The following is a 15,977-nucleotide window of genomic DNA, read 5'->3' on the forward strand; positions in this document are numbered from 1 at the left end:
AAAATAAAAATATTTCTTAGAATATTGTACTTTGACTATCACAGTCATGTGAGGACATTGTATTTTTAACCAAATGTGAGATCTCAGAGCAGCAGTTGAAATTGTCTTTGATATAAATAATTTCATTGCAAAACAGTTTTTTATATATATAGAGAGAGTATATAGGCTCATGCTCGTAACCGTTTAATCAAATTCAGACCTTGTCTGAGCAAACATAATGGCCATTAAATTATGTGTGGGTTGTGAATTATCCTTTCTGAATTTGACCTGTAGCTTTGAGAGCCAAAAAAAGCTGTCTTCCTTGGGTTTTTTTGCTTGGGATCACACATGCAAATGCAGGAGCTTTTCTATTTCTAAAAGTTTTCTGAATGTTGAATACAACTTCCTGCTGATAATATGCAGGTTGTAACATGTAGCCTCTCTAGGTGTCTGCTCCATTGTGACTGACTGTCAGAATTTTTTATAGTTATCATGAATCTTCTTTTCCATCTTTCCATGTTGATACTCTATATAATGCTCGTTATGACTCCACACAGGTCCCTTGGAAGGACCTTCTGTCTTTTCCGTGCTTGGCAGCATTCTCCTAAGCCGAGCATGTAAACATCTGTCTCCTGAAGACATATCCCTGTTAATCACTTCTGGTGCCTCTCTTTGAACTTCTTTCCATTAACATTGCAGTTTTTGACTGTCCTTAACAAAAGCCAGGATAAAATGTTATTATTAGTCCTTCTCCTGGCTCAAAAGAGCTGTGTTCCGTTTATGCCCCAGATTAGCAACTGCTGTACAATGTGAGCTATGTAATTTGCCTTTTTCTGTATCTTCATCCTCAGATCTGTTGCCAGCCCACTGTGACTGTACCAGTTTATTTCCAGATTTCTGTGTTGAGTCAATTTCTCCCTGTTGCTAGCCAGAAACAGTTCTGTGCCAGGGTTGCCAATTGACAAACTTTCAATCACTGATCCTGGTATTGAAACCAACAAACAAATAACATGCTTAGAGAGACACACCTCAGCTCCCCTCCAGACCCCTCTCCTCCCTGCTCCGTTGTCTCCAGTCCCGTTGCTGTACATGGCACCCAATCCCTCTGGTGGGGCAATGGCCCTCACCAAATAGGAGGAGGTGAGACTTTGTAGCTAGTGCCTTGGGCAGGACTCAGAAAACTGTCTTATTTCTGCAGCTGGGAAGTTCTCTGCACTATTTCTTTCTGTGCTGCCGTCTCTTATCTGTAAGCCAGGAAAAATGGCAGTGATCTGCTTCGGGTAGTCTGTGAAGCTGACTGCTGAGAAGCAGCCCAGGACATGGTGTTGCTGATGCAACTGAAGCTCTAGAGCCTGTCAGTCTCATGGGAGCAGCAGGTGTTTGAAGAAGCAAGGAGACAGAGCAGTTACAGGGGCATATATTTTATTACCTTTGCGTTCGGTTGGTTCTTGTTCCATCCCCAGCCCTCACAGTAATCAAGTGGCACAAGATACAAACCCCTATTGCATGTGACAGCGTGCTCTTCCCCTCCAGAAACAATGAATTTACAAAGGTTGTGTTGCAACATCGCTCTGGATTACTGCAGCTCGTTATCTGATGTCAGAGTATAACACGTCACTTTTCAAGGTCCTTTTCGTGACGGGTCACCCAGCTGCCAGAGCTTCAATATATCAACTGGATCTCAGTTTAAAAATCTGTAAAGAAAAGGAGGGCAGTATTTTTAGTCCAGACCATTTCAGGGGTCTGGTCTGCAGGGAAGCTTCACAAACTGAGTAGAGTAACAGATTAAGAGTGCCAGGATGGAGACAAGGAGGCTCCAAGAGAGCAGGAAATCATTAAGGCACCTTTACTGCCTAAGTTACTACATAGTCCAGGTGTAACTGTACAGTCTCATAATTTTTGTCATATACACTGAGATTTGGAGATTCCTTTCTTCCTTTGCAAATGGGAAACTGAGGCCCAGAGAAATTAAATGAGCTGTCTGGGCCACATCAGAAATATGACCACAGTTGTATAGGAAATACTGCGAACTGAGGATTTAATGCAAAATCCAAAGTCAGTGCTCTGACCAGACCATCTCACTTCTAATATAATCCAAAGGTTCCAGCTGGGATGTTTAATTGCTGTTGGTTATCCTGTTACCTTTATCAAAGAATAACCTCTACAGAGGAACAAAACAGTGCAACGTGTGTTCGTAAGATTCATACTGCTATTTGGCATAAACAGGGGATGGGAACTAAACTCAGGGCAGCTACTGTCCTCTTTTGAACATGTAGACTCAGCATACAGCCAAATATACTGCAAGTCAATGCAGATTTGCACATTTGTTGCAAAAATTAAAAAGCTGGTGAAGTAATGCTAAAACTCCTTCAACACTGATGTAGAATCTGTGGCACCTTGACTGGAGATCAGCTTCTGGGTATTGGCCCTTTATTCCACAGAAAAAAGTTGGCAGATGTTGCATTAGTGTCTGTATGAGGGGCTCCTGTTTCCCGAAGGTTAGCCTGAGGCAGCCATTCACGGTCCCTGCTGCAGAACGCGGGCGATCCCGCCTGCGCTCCCATTCCAGCCTCTGCCTTTCAGTTGCTGTGGATGGCAGTTTCCTTGTGTTGGCTTTTGCGTGCACCTGCAGGCTTCCCAAAACTGCTAGGCCTTCTCTGTTCGCAGCTCAGCCCAGTACTCTGTGTATTCCTCACTTGTGTTTAGTACCCAGCCAGTTCACCCTCAAGACTGTCCAAATACACCGTTTCTTGCCAACAGTGGTGGGTGAAAAAAACCCCAGGAATTAACTTCAGTGTACACAGGGTGCAAAACCTATATTAGAAAGTATGTAACGCGTAGACCACTTAATTTTTGTTTAACTTTTCTAAGTAAGTTTACCATGCATCTTAATTAACTTTCTCCAAGTCACTACTTTTTAAAAAGACACCAAATGAAGTTGCAGCTCAGGCTTTTCTTCCCACTACACTGTCACACAAAAACCTAATCTATTTCTGGCCATTCTTATTTTTAGATTTTTCTTCATATACCGTCTACCGCCACTGAAATTAAAGAGAAAATATAAGGAGTGACCTTTGGCTGAGCACATACAGTTCGTGCGTGAGCTAACCACCAGGATCCTTCTTCATTCTTCTTTTCCCCACGTTCTCGTTCTCCCTGCCCTCCCCCACCCGAATACAATTTGTAAGGCCGTCAGAGCCTTTCACCCCACGTGTTTCCACGTGTTCCTTCGATGGGTCTCAGGCCCACGGCTCACACCGGCACCCTTGTTCCGTGACCGTATGGCGCCGCTGCCGTGGGCTCCAGCCCGCCCGCCGGGGGTGCAGGGCGGCGCACAAGCCCGGGCACGCCGAGCGTACTGCCGACGCGGGCAGCTCTGCGGGCACGCCGCCAGCTGCAGCGCCGGTTCCGAGCCCGCGGCCCGGCCGTAAGGCTGCGTATCCCACCGGCGCCCCCGGCTTTGGTGGCGGCGGGCACGGCGGTGGCTGCGGCCGCCCCGCCGCCGGCCCGGGGCGCGGCCCGCCCGGTCGCTGCCGTGCGTACGGGCCCGCCGCAGGTCGGAGCGGGGAGCGTTGCCACGCCGCGGCGCGGGCAGCCGTGGCTGGCGGCGGAGAGGACCGCGCGCCGCCTCCCCGTCGTGCCTGACGGGGTGGGGGGGGCTGCTCTGGGAGCCGAGGCGCGGGCGTCCGGGGGGCGGCGGTGGGTCCCCAGGCCCCCGCGCCAGCGGCTGGTGCGGCCGGCGGAGAGGCGAGGCGTGGGGCGACGGGCGGTGCGCTAGCTGCCGCAGCTCCGCTCCGCGGCTCGGGAGGGCCCGGCCGGGCGGCGCCCCGGGGCGGGCAGGTGCCCGGTAAAGGCGGCGGCCGCCGGAGCGCGCAGGCCGCGATGCCCCGGCCCGGCCCCGGCCCCGCCGCGGGGGGTAGGCCCGCGCGCAGGTGAGCCCCGTGCCGCCCGTCGCCGCGGCACCCCCGGCGCGGGGCACCCTCTCGCCTGCCGCGGGCGGGGCGCGGGCGGCCGCTGCCGACGCGGGCCCGGGGCGGCGCGCGCGTGCAGGGGAGGAGCGCGAGGCGTGTCCCCGCTCGCGGGCGGCGCCGCTACAAGCCGCGCCCTCGGCGCCGGCCGCCGCGCCCCGGAGCCTCCTCCCGGCCTCTGCCGTGGCGCGGCTCGGCTCGCTGCGGCCACCAGGTGAGGCGCCGCCGTGCCCGGGTCCGGGGGCGGCCCGCCGCGACTTTCCCGCCCGCGGGCGGCGGGGAGCGGGGCAGGCTCCTGTGGTGGCGCGCGGCGCCTCGCCTCGCCGCTGCTCCCGCGGCTTGGGTCCCGGCGCCGGCCCCCGTCTGCGGGCGGAGGCAGGCGGCCCCCTGCCCCGCGGCGGTGCGCGGGCGGCGGGCGGCCCAGCGTGCGCCGGGACCGGCTCTGCCAGCAGCGGGAGCCGCTGGCCGCGGCTCGCCCTATTCCCGCCGCCCCGGCAGCGCGCGGGCGCCGCCGGAGCCGGAGCGGGGCTGCGCTGGGCTAGCCGGTAACAGCCCGGGCCGCCAACGGGGAGCGGCCGGCGGGCGGGGAGCGAGCGGCGCGTAGGGAGCGGGCGGGCAGGCGGGGAGTGGCCGGCGGGCGGGGAGCGAGCGGGCTCCCCCCTCCCCCCCCCCGTCCCCGGGCGCGCGGCGGTGGCGGGACGGCGGCCGTGGCCCCTGCCGTGCCGCGAAGCGCGGTGACCGGCGCGAGCGTACTGCTGCGCGGCGGGGCGGGGGCGCCGTGCCCCGGCTGCCCTCTCCGCACGAACACAGCCGGCTGAGGCTGGGCTTTTATCTGCACCAAGGTAAAAGACCGCCCGGGAGGTAGGCTTGGTTTGGGTTTGGTGCGGTTTTTGGTTGCTTTGGTGGTTTTTTTAACGTTTGTCGTCCTTTTTTCTGCTGTGGATGAAAAACTTAATCATTAGGTGTGGAATTCGTTGATAAGCAGTGGCAGCTGGCAATTTTCTTTTATTCTCTGTCAGAATGCAATGCTTCCTTTGTTGGGCTGTAAATGAATAGTGCAAGCTTCTTCCCCACCCTTAGCCTTATCATCCTGAGATGTGAATCGCTTGCGCTACCAGATTTATTTTCTTTAGGAGAGCCAAGAGGCACCACAGGTAAACCCATCTGCTTCATTCCAGGTCACATTCCCCTGGACCGATTTGGTTGTTTCCAGCTTGAAATTGTGCTACAAGGCAACTAACGATTTTCCACAGGAATTCTTTTCCGTTAACTTATAAACTTGAATTACCAGTCTAAAGCGTCTGTCTTCTGTTTCTTTGAGTTCCTGATGTGTTCTTAACACATTTTCCAGAATGTGATCATTCAAGAAAGGTAAAGTAAAAGCTTTCTACTCAGAAAGTAGAAAAGACTGCTGCATGCAGAATGTCAGGGTTAACTAGGAGTGTATTTGCACTGGCCATGAAAGAAATGCAGGGCAGTAACGTGTTGAATGCCGCTAACTAGAGTCTGCTGGGAGCAGGACACTGTGCCCTTGCCACAGTTGTTTCTGTGAATGCAGTCAAACCCTGTAAATGCAGAACGATTTCCAGGTCAGAACAAGTTGATGAATTTTATGAGGCACCATCACAGCCTGCTGGAGCTGAATGCTGCCACTAGACTGCGAGTGTTCTCCAACTAGCTGTGTTGTGGGAGCTGAAGGAGTTTGGCCCTTTAGGAACACAGCAGGATCTGTTAAATGTAATGAGACACCAATCAAGATAAGCCTTGTACTGTGTCAGGTGCTGTATAAATACCTATGGAGGTAAGGTCACAGCTCTGGGAAATGTACTGTGTAAGAAAAAAGTATTATGATTAAGATTAAATAAATTGAGTACCCTTCAAAATGTTCTGAGGGTTATCCTTAAGTGAAGGGTCTGTTTCCACAGTCCTTATGCCCAGGCAGAGGCCTGAGAAGCAACATGTGCTTGAGAGTTGCTTTTTTGTCTGACATAACAGTAACGAGCCTAAAAATTGAACACAGGCATTTCTGAGTACTTTCTGTCTTGAGGGAGGTTTGGTTCTGAATCTAGATCAATTATTCTTATCCAGTGCTTGCTCAAAGAAGTGGAAATGAGGCAATGTCAGGTCACCTTCGTGCCGTTTCCCAGGTTTTAAGGAAATAACCTGTCTGGAACTGAAATCAGTTTGGGCCTATTTTTAATAGAAAGCACAACAAGATCCTAATGCCCTGCGGTCTCTTTTGTATTTTCTTTGACTTCTAGCAATGGTGGAAGTGCTAAAGCTGTGCCCATCTGCAGTTGTAGTTGACCTGTATTTGGTATTAATTACCCCAAGCTGTTATATATGAGTTTCTTTTTGACTACACACATTGCCTATGTTGTCATTCTAGGGCCTGTATTTCCTAGTATTTTTTCAGGGCCCATGTCTTGGAGGCCTTTGGACACTGTTAAGTAATGCTAGTCATGCAGATGACAAAAAAAAAAAATCCTCATTTTTTTTTTTTCCCTCAAAACAATCTGGTGTGGTGCTTTACAAATCTGAAGGAAAGGTTGAACTCCGCTTTTCACTGTGCACCAGAGGATAAAAGTAAAGCTGTGTACAATTTGGAGCAGAAGACCCAGGGGCAGTGAGGCTTTGCTCAAAGATCAAGGGAAGAAAAATAACTTACTGTTAATTGTAGTTGACTCTTATTTAATATTAAGGATTTTATTGTCCATGTTATTCTGGGAAAATATGGCTGGTGCTACTGTCTCCTCTGTCCTCCATGTTTTCTTCCCTCCTTAGATGCTTCACTAGCTTTCTTGCCGTTTTCGCCTTTGTGTAAAAAAAAATGAACTGTAGTGAAATAGTTAACTTTGATAGTGGAGTGCCTTTTATTTTAGACTGGGCAGGTTCCTCTGCTAATAGTTGTTTGAAAGGAACACTCTGTAGCATTATTATACCAAAGTATTTGGCCCTGAACTTCCCTGGCATCAGCAGGGGGCTGTGCGGTTCACATCTCGTTGCCCCGTTTGCTTCTAAGCATCTTGAGCGTCAAGAAGATGGTGCAGCGTTGCTTTGCCTCTGCTTCGCATTTGGAAGTTCCTCTTTGCAGTCCTGAGGACTATAAACCCATGTTTTACAGAGTGTGAGATGATGGGCTCTGTAGTTACCTTGGGGTTATATTTGGCATGGCAGGACTTTTACTTCCAATATATGTCTGCAGGTGATGCCATGCATGATTCCAGCAGCAGAGATTTTGGACCCGGTAGAGCTGTCTTGTAACATGCCGAAGGCCAGCTCCTTGCCTGGTACAATTTCATAGGGTGGTTGGAAGAGCTAAATCCAACTGACACCTTGACCAATGGTGTGTGCAAAATATGTTGCTTGATTTCAGGAGGGGTTGTGGGCACACAAGGAATATAAATTCTGGGATGCAGCAAGAATCTGGAAGGTGAAAACTGACATTTTTTGACTGTTAAGTTTCACAGTACCTGGGTAGAACAGACTGGTGAAGAAGGGAAATCTGATGGCCATGACTTTTGTTTCTGAGTGGACGTGCAGTAATTCCTTAGTTCTGGATATGGATTAGAAGAAATCTGGTTTTGCTTATTAGCTCCCACTGTCTTTCCTGCTGAAAATTTGTCCGTGTGAAGATTGCTTAGAAACTCTGTAATGAAATCATGTGTGCAAATCCCATTTGGGGTGTGCGCGCTGCCTGTATGTAAAATCTGAGAACTGAAAATTCGATTGGGGTGGATGGAGAAGTAAAGCATTTCTTACTTTTGAGAAGTTATCAGCAGATGTAATCGGCCCTTTTTTTTTTTTTTTTTGAGATACTTCAGAAACAGACCTCAAACTTTAAAGAGTCAGTTGCTGGTTTCTCAGTATATAAAAAAAAAAGTCTTTGTGGAATAGGCCATCATATACTTTATGGGTGATGGCAAATTTGCTCAATCGGTGATTATTAAGCACCAGTGACAATGCTTTCACTTCTTGTCCCAGTACAATTATACTTTTACTAGATCTTGTACCAAAAAAGCTTCAGATGATTTTCTGTTTGGACAAGACAAATAGTGCTGCAGACCCTAATTAAGGTTTTGGAATAAAGTCAAAACTCTGCATGTGTTTTAAACTTCTCTTGTAAAACAACAATAATACAGAATGCCTGCCCATCTTTTTGTAATACAAAAGAGACTAATCTAAAAATATGCTCTGTGTGTACATAGTGGGAAAGGGTTGTGGCATAACATTTTTCAAAGCCTGCTGTCTTCTTGGTTTGCTCTTAGCTGAAGCTATACAATTTCTTCAAAAAACATGAGTTAGAAATGAATCTGCAATACTTTGTGACTCCTTGTCCTTTTCCTTCAGACAAAAGGCTCTTTCAATCCATTGTGCAACAGTCCCAGATTTTCATGTGGTCATTCAAGAAGAGGATAGTGACTGGCCTTCATAATAGACTTTTCAGTACTCTGTCTAGGGGTTTGCTGACTGAAAAAAATGCCTATGGCTGTGTACTGTGTTCAGTGTTTAAAGTATTCATGAATCTGATCTCCTGAGCCTTGAAAAGGTAAAGAGTTCAAATGGCAAAGAAGCCTCACCTGTTTGTAAATACCAGTGTGCTGCTGCTCAGAGTTGGGGACAGATTTTGGCCTGTGTAAACCCCGCTGCGGTGGTATTTGATGTTCACTGACTGAAGGTCTGTTCTATTTTATTTTTTTTTTTAAGTGGTTACTTAAGGCTGGTGTTTCCATGAACTGTGCTTCCAAGAGGGTTGATGCTGTTTTACGTTCTGAGTGGCATTGAGCAATGTTACCTGTTTGTGCTGTGCATGGCTGAGTGGGCTTGTGAGTATGACTTCCTGGGAGATGACTATCCTCGAAAGTTGTGGGTGTGTTTTGAGTCAGTTTTGAAGAAGCTGCTACCATTCTTGTGTTGGCAGTAGAGCCTTGCTGAGTTGTTACCCCTTCATGCTGCTAAGGCCAACCTGCCCGGCAGCATTTCAAAACAAACACCTGACATGCAGGGCAGGTAGCCTGGTGTTTGTTGTCCCAGCCTTACACAAAACCCATGCAAAGATTAATGGTGTTTGCCTGAATCTTATTGGAATAGCACCGAAAGATGGTGTTTGTGCTATGACATGTTTCAGAATGATGGTAGCTCTTCAGGATCCTGATTGGTGGTGTTAGAAACCTGTGCGGAGCTTGCCCTGAAGGTTCAGCACTGGAGTGTCCATCTGAGTGCTCTCCATGGCGCGGGGCATTTACTGTTGCTGAAGGCTGATGCATGCTGACAGCTAGTGGGGTGACAGGTCAGGACTTCAGGCTCTCTTACTGGTTGAAGTGCCACTGCCAAGAAAGAATATTTGGGCTCCAGACGACTTCAAGCTCAAGCATGTACTTAAATGGTCGTTTCGGACTGAATTGCTTTCTTAGTAATGTTTAAAACCAGCATTGAGTATGTGCTGTCCTACACGCATCCAGGTTGAGGTTTCCACTGCTGCACTACGCTTAAACTGTCCGCTTTTAGTATTAAAATTACGGTACTGGGTCTGGTTCTCTGTGTAAAATTAAATGCAATAAAAGCCTTGCATGTGCAGCCTGGGGGTGGTGGTGCTTCTGAGTGGGAATGTATTCAGAGACTGTGGTTTATACTAGTGGTGGAAAAACCTATAAGTCCCAAGATGTCATTGCTGTGGGACTTCTTGCTGTGTTGATAGAGGGAATAACAGTCTTGTGCAGTAATACTAGCCTATGAAGCATTTGATTTAGTGATCTTTAGGACTCAGTCTGAATGAAATGTTGCCTAATTTTGTAAGTCTGTTTTCCAATAATAACTTAGTGCTGTCTAGAAACTGTTTTGAGTTGGCTGGTTTGTTAAGCTGCTGGCATGAAGTTGTGTTTTGGTGTTAGGATTGGAGCTTGTGCTCCTCGCTCTGGAGCTGATGAAGAGAGGGGTGGTGCGGAGATGGGCTGCTTGCACAGTGCTTGGGTGGAGAGAGGCTTCTCCATCCATTCCTGCAGCTCCTGAGGCTTCCCGTGTACTGCAGCCACTTTGTTACTAGAGTGAAAGGAGGAAACTTACTTCTCATTAAAAATCTTGAAGAACTTGAGGGTTTCTTCCTCCCAAGACAGCGAAATTACGTTGTGTACAAACACAGTGGGAGCCAGAAAGGATTGGATGATTGATCTGGCCAACAGAGGCAGCCGGGTCTGAAACACAAGGAAAGACCAGCAGAAGGGAGTTGGAAGATCAGGTGTACTATCAAACGCACACAGCTGTAGCACGAGTAGGGCAAGAGGTGTACCTGCCAGCGGTGCCCCAGAGAGGTCTGCAGCGAGGCAAATGTGGATTAACCAGAGCGGCTGCTGTGTAGGAGTGCCTGGAGGCTTGTAGTGGTGACAAGAGCAGGGAAGGTGGCTGGAGGAAGCCCTGGTGAGGGGGTGAGGGAGGAAGGCTGGGGAAGATCCCGGGGCCAGGAGGAGCTCTGGCAGTCAGAAGGCACAAAGTTTTTGGCCATGTCTGTTTAGATACTCAGATGGGAATGGAAGCTTGTGAGCTGAGGGCAAAAGGGAGGAACTACAGGGAATATTTTTTCTGTGTGATGGTAGTACGAGACCAGGGCTTCCCTGGCCCTGATGGGTTTTCCTCCAGTTTGGCCATTTGGTTAAGGATCTGATGGAAACGGTGGTCTTGCAGCAGTTCCTGCATTACTGATTTAGAGCCAGATTCTCTTGGGGCTTATGCTCACTGAAATCCACAAGTACAGAGTTTGGCCCTTTATCGTTTCCTTCTCACTCAGTAAAAACAGTTCTCCCTTTATTATCTGTTGCTAAAACCACACACCTGTCTTTAATATCTGTGCTCTTGTGTCTTGTTGACCTACACAGGCTGATTCTTTACCGAGTTGCTGGTAGATTGGAAAGTTTTGTGGAAGACTAGAGAATGTGGTTGGCATAGAGTCAATTGCAGTAGCTGCACTGACTTTTTAAAATGTGATTATTATCATTTTATCTCAAAAGAAGACAAATATCCAGACAGTGATGTATTGGGGAAACCTCGAGCTGAGCAGGCAATCAGCTTTACATCAGAAGATCTCTGGCTCTCTAGTGTTTACCTGTGAGTGAAAGGGAACTATGGAAAATGTCACAATGTTTCTGGTGCATGCTGAAGACAGGAAATCCTCAACATCAGTGGAGCTGTCCTTCTGGATGCCGATGTAAAATCGGTATCTTGCCTTATGATCTTTATATAGCCTCCTTTTTTTTTTTTTTTGTCTAGTTATTGTTTACGTTGTTTACTGGGCTTTTTGATATGAGATGGTTCTAATGGTGTGCTATTGGGTCTGGATCACAGCATGGCCAGTAAACTCACAATTTTTTCCTGTCATGAGGGACACAAGCTCTTTGCATGTCTGAAATAGGTGCGGTCTAGGTCCTTTGCGGATTATTTTCTGTGGAAGAGGTATTTCAAGCCAAGGTCTTGTCGGAGCTCTAAGTGTATTGGAAGTTTTGCAGCACTTGCAATGTGAATAGGAGTTTGGTTCCATGTCCTTAGCCAAGAACATGGCGTGATAAGCAACTGTGGAGCAGGCTGCAGCAGTGGGCTGCCTTTGGCTCCCATGGCCCTGTGTTTAAGCAGTGCTCAGTCTCAAAACTTCTGGCAGTTCTGTGGGAGGGCTCACAGTCCACAGTGTTTTAGGATGAAGGGGACTCTATAATGTGTTCTGGTTTGTAGTAGAGAGAGTAAGCCTACAAACCCAGGGAAGTTCTGAAAAAGAACAGGCATTTGGCAGACTGGAAAGTTGTCTAATCTGGCAACAGATGGTCATGTGCGTAAATTCATCCGCTGTGCTGCCATCACTTGACAAAGAATGATGGTTGCCTTTCTCTACACTAATGGGGTGAGTTGAGGTTCCCATGTTAGTAGCATTTTAATATGCAGTTCCCTTTTCTAAAGTTACACTGTACCTGACTGATTATTTTGCCCCTTACCCTGTAGATGAGAAAGGTTGAAAACTTCCAGTTGCCTTCTGGTGTTGGATTCTCAGAGGTATTGAGTGCAGAAAGTTTTGATTGGAATTTTGTGCAGTCAGGTCCTCTGAAAATCAGGCTGTAGGTGAATGGTGGTACCTTCCAAAGCACTTTAAAAAGAATTGCTGAAGAGCAAAACTAGATTTATTAAACTGTAACAAGGGGCTTGTTAAATGGAAAAGGGATTATCTTGTAGTTGGAAGGTCTATTAAACTGCAAAAAGGTTAGTCATTACCCTTGTTGCATCATATTAAAGGAATGAAGCAATGTAAATGTAATCATTAATTAAACTGACTAGCACAACTTTAAACTGTCACTCACTATTTTAAGTGAATATCTTCTTCTTTCGGAGAGTGGCTTAGTCTGATACTAAAGGTTCCTTTTCTGTAAATTAAGAAAAAAAAAAAGGAAAAAAAGAAAAACCTCAAGATTGCTGTTACTTATGACAAAAAATGACACTTTGTGTGATGCTACAGTGCTTGTTCTGGGCTGAACTCGGCCTACCAGGCTCTGCACCCTCGCTGAGCTGCCTGTGGAGTCAGAGCCCAGCTCTTTAGAAGTGGTTTAATAGAGCAAAATGGCCAAGCAGCGTGATAGCAGGGGCTGTTTTTCTGCAGTGCCAAATGACCTGGGCAAGGACAATTCATTCTGAAATGCTGGGCTGTAAGGTGGGCGTGTGGTGAAGGCCCTTTGCCAGATGTCTGTGGGAGCCAGGCTCCTGTAAAGCTGCGGCAGGCACTGGGCACTGCTGGGGCTGGCGGCAGCTGCCCTGCTGTGGGGGGTGCGGTGCTGGGAGTGCTTGTTTTGATGGATTTTGTCTTTGAACAAATTTGGTACCAGACTCTGTGAAAGGGTTTGCCTTTTTCTAAGTTAGAATTTTTCTGGGAGGAAACTCAGGGGCTGTTGTGTGACATTTTTGGACATGTTCAGATTGCGGTACCAGCCGCAGAAAAGAGCTTTGGGAAGGAATCTGTGTTAATTGAAGTGGAAAATACAGGGATACACAGGCTTTTGAACAGCAGATGGACTCCTTAAGAGACAGGCCATAAATTGGTATCCCTCTGTGTTAATGCAAATATAGAAATGTACCTGTGTTTTGTTTTTTTTTTAAAAAAACAACACAAAAAAACCCTCACCCTAAAACATTCCCCCCTCCCCCAAAAAAACACAAAAACAAAAAAATCCCCCCACAACACACAGAATATACAAATAAACTGCATGTAGTTAAAAGTAATGTCCAAAGAGCAGTCAGATGGCAGTAATGGGATGGGATAGTATCAGCCACTCATAGTCAGCGCAATCTGAACTACGTAAGATTTTCAGCATGTATGATACAAGGAAGTCTGTGTGTGTGATCTGTCTTGTCATACATAAAGAGATAAAGATAGCACACTTTGCTCTGGTCTGACCATATACTTTTTTTATGTGACTGTTTTAAATATTTAAATGTTTTCATGTAGCTTCTTCCTGGAAGGAGTCTACCAGACTTACCTTCTTACAGCTTGATCCTGCATGAGGATCAGCTGAATAGGAGGAGTGGGGCCCAACCTTTGCCTGTTTCTAGCTCTCTGCCCAGATTGTTTGGAATGCTATTTCCATTTTCAGAGTATAAGCTGAAACCTGGAGCCATCTAGGAGTTTTATTTGCTTTTGATGGGAATGTAGGACTTTGTTGTTCTTTAAAATAAAATATGAGAAAAATTAGAGGCTGTTAACTTTTGCCTCCAAGTGGCTAATGAATCAAGGCCGATAATTTGTATAAAAGATTTGGCTTGAAGTCGTGTGGAGTAAATTGAGTTCTCATAATTCCTTGAAAGGAGAAGCAGAGAGATCTGCTAATAAGGTCCTAACCATTATGTATTAACAGCCATGTGATGATATTCATGTGATTGCTGACAGGTGTGAGTGTTCCTCTGTGAGAAATATAACGAGCTGAGGTGTGTTGAACCTCTCTTCACAGAAATGACAGGCCACTGAAAGAAAAACGCTCATACAGAGAGTGCATCTATCAGAGCTGTTACAAAAATGGCTCTGCGATTCCATTTCACATGCAATATGTACATAGAGAGTAGGGCCAAAGCAACACCTCTACCTCTGGGAACTTGTCTGTCTTGCTGATAAATGTTAGTTTCATAATTTCTCTTGTGGCATTAATTCTGTGGGATTCCCGTTCTAGTTGTGCAGGAATTGATTTGCCAGTTTCTAAATTTGTCTCTTACATGAAACAATGCATGACTGAACAGTGCTCTTCTCTGTTGCTTTAAATAATACTTCTTAAGCATCTTTGATTGCAGGTCCTGCCCAGCTCTGACTCCATGACCTCCCTCATCCCAGCTCCTTTGCTGGGGCTTTGAATTATTATTTGATTCATTGTTTGGAGTTCTGTTTGCCTCTTCCGCTCTCCCTCCTCCAACGGCTCTATCCCTTACCCTCCCATGATAGTAGTAGTCAAATTTAGGTCAAAGTAGTATCTGCAGGAGAGGCTGTTTCCAGAATTCTTCCCTTTCTTAAATGCCAGGCGTCCGAGAAGGACCAGCTAATGGTATTTCTGGTAAACTACTGGACTTTGTATTCTGGTACCAGTCTTCATTATCTAGTTCTGTCTTCAGGCTTTTAAAGTATTTTTTTTAAATGTTACTTTTATTTTATGTAATAATATAAAATATTGATATAAAATAAAAAATAAAATATATATTGATATATTTAGACATACCTAAGGTTTGAAGGTTTTCCTTAAATTTCTGTGATCTTACTTAATTAACGCTGAAGGGAGGCAGTTTCAGTGGGTTTGTGTTTGTTCCTTAGCAGGCTGATGTTACATACTGTGTTCTATGGTAGTTCACATCTCTTTTTTGCATTTGCAGCATGTTTATTTTTGGGCGTGTGGATGGACAGATCAGTTGTGTCAGAAGACTGTTTATGCTATAAGTTCTGATGGTGATTGTAGGGAAATGGGTAAAAAATTGGCCTCTGATATGGAGTGGCTGTTTTGGTTTTATCTGCTACCATTTTTAAAATAAGAAAGATTAAAATAATTATTGCCCACCTGACACCCCGACATACAAAATGTTTTAACCATATAAAAAGTGTTTGTAATGCATTAAAAAAAAAATCTTAGAAAAACCCCCCAACATGTTTCTATTCATCTCCTTTTACTTTCTCTTTGGGGGAGATGTGACTGCCAGAGTAATTACAGCATATAATGTTTTGAAAGTCTAAATAGAAATTTAGATTAAAATTTTAAAAGTCTTCATTTTTTATTTCCTTTTTACTTTTTTTTTCCTTCTAAGCTTATTCCTGGAAATCATGTCATGCCTCCAGTCAATTCTGCATGCATAGTGGTATGCGTCTAACACACCATTTCTGATTTAGGGGGTCTCAGCCCTTTGGGTTTGTCAGCTCACTCATTGGATCCTGCTGGCAGGAAATGCTCATGAGTAGTGACAGCAGTGGATTTTTGGCCGTGCTTCAGGCTGGTTTGAATACTGATAATTCAGTTAGAATGATTTGTGTTAAGTGGGGCATTTCATTATATACAAGACATGAAAAGATGTAATAGTTCCACTTGTATTTTGTAACTTCGTAATTCTGCTTTTAATGGCCAGCTTTTACAATGTGCTGTAATCCTGAACGTGCACCAGGAGTTGCTTGTATGGCTTCCCAAGTTCACAGACTTCAGTAATTCACTAGGAGAAGAGGTGTACTGATGCACTGAGGTGGCTGAAATGAATTTTAATTTTTAACATATTGATGATGAAGGTGAACACAAGGTGGTCAGGCAGTGTGTGTGTTTGAAATCTGCAGATGTGGATTTTAAGGTATTTGCTGACATGTGAAATCTGCAGTTCATACTGAGGACTGGAGTTAAAAGGATGATGTTGATTTCATTGGTGATGTGAGCAAAGCCTATACCATGAAGGTCCATCTGTGAAAGTCATGAGACCTTGCAAATGAGATGGGTAGGTTGTAGCCATATTTATTTTTGTGTCCCTTGTCCCTTCTACGTAAGTAGCAAAAAT

At 46.2% G+C, this 15,977-nt stretch overlaps 1 protein-coding gene across 8 annotated transcripts in view; it reads left to right on the plus strand.

Moving 5' to 3' along the window:
* The first annotated feature begins 4,089 nt into the window (after positions 1-4,089).
* Positions 4,090-15,977, plus strand: part of SPATS2L (spermatogenesis associated serine rich 2 like) — an 85,686-nt gene continuing 73,798 nt past the window's right edge. For 3 of the 8 annotated variants that reach the window (XM_037398886.1, XM_037398889.1, XM_037398892.1), the window contains exon 1: positions 4,662-4,808. The gene's annotated coding sequence lies outside the window, so the exon portion shown is untranslated. Of the gene's footprint in view, positions 4,162-4,473; positions 4,493-4,660; positions 4,809-15,977 lie in introns of those variants that run through there. The other 5 variants (XM_037398893.1, XM_037398894.1, XM_037398887.1 and 2 more) reach the window with 4 other exon arrangements.

The sequence above is a fragment of the Falco rusticolus genome, chromosome 8 (genome assembly GCF_015220075.1).
Source record: "Falco rusticolus isolate bFalRus1 chromosome 8, bFalRus1.pri, whole genome shotgun sequence".
In the NCBI taxonomy this organism is placed as follows: domain Eukaryota; kingdom Metazoa; phylum Chordata; class Aves; order Falconiformes; family Falconidae; genus Falco; species Falco rusticolus.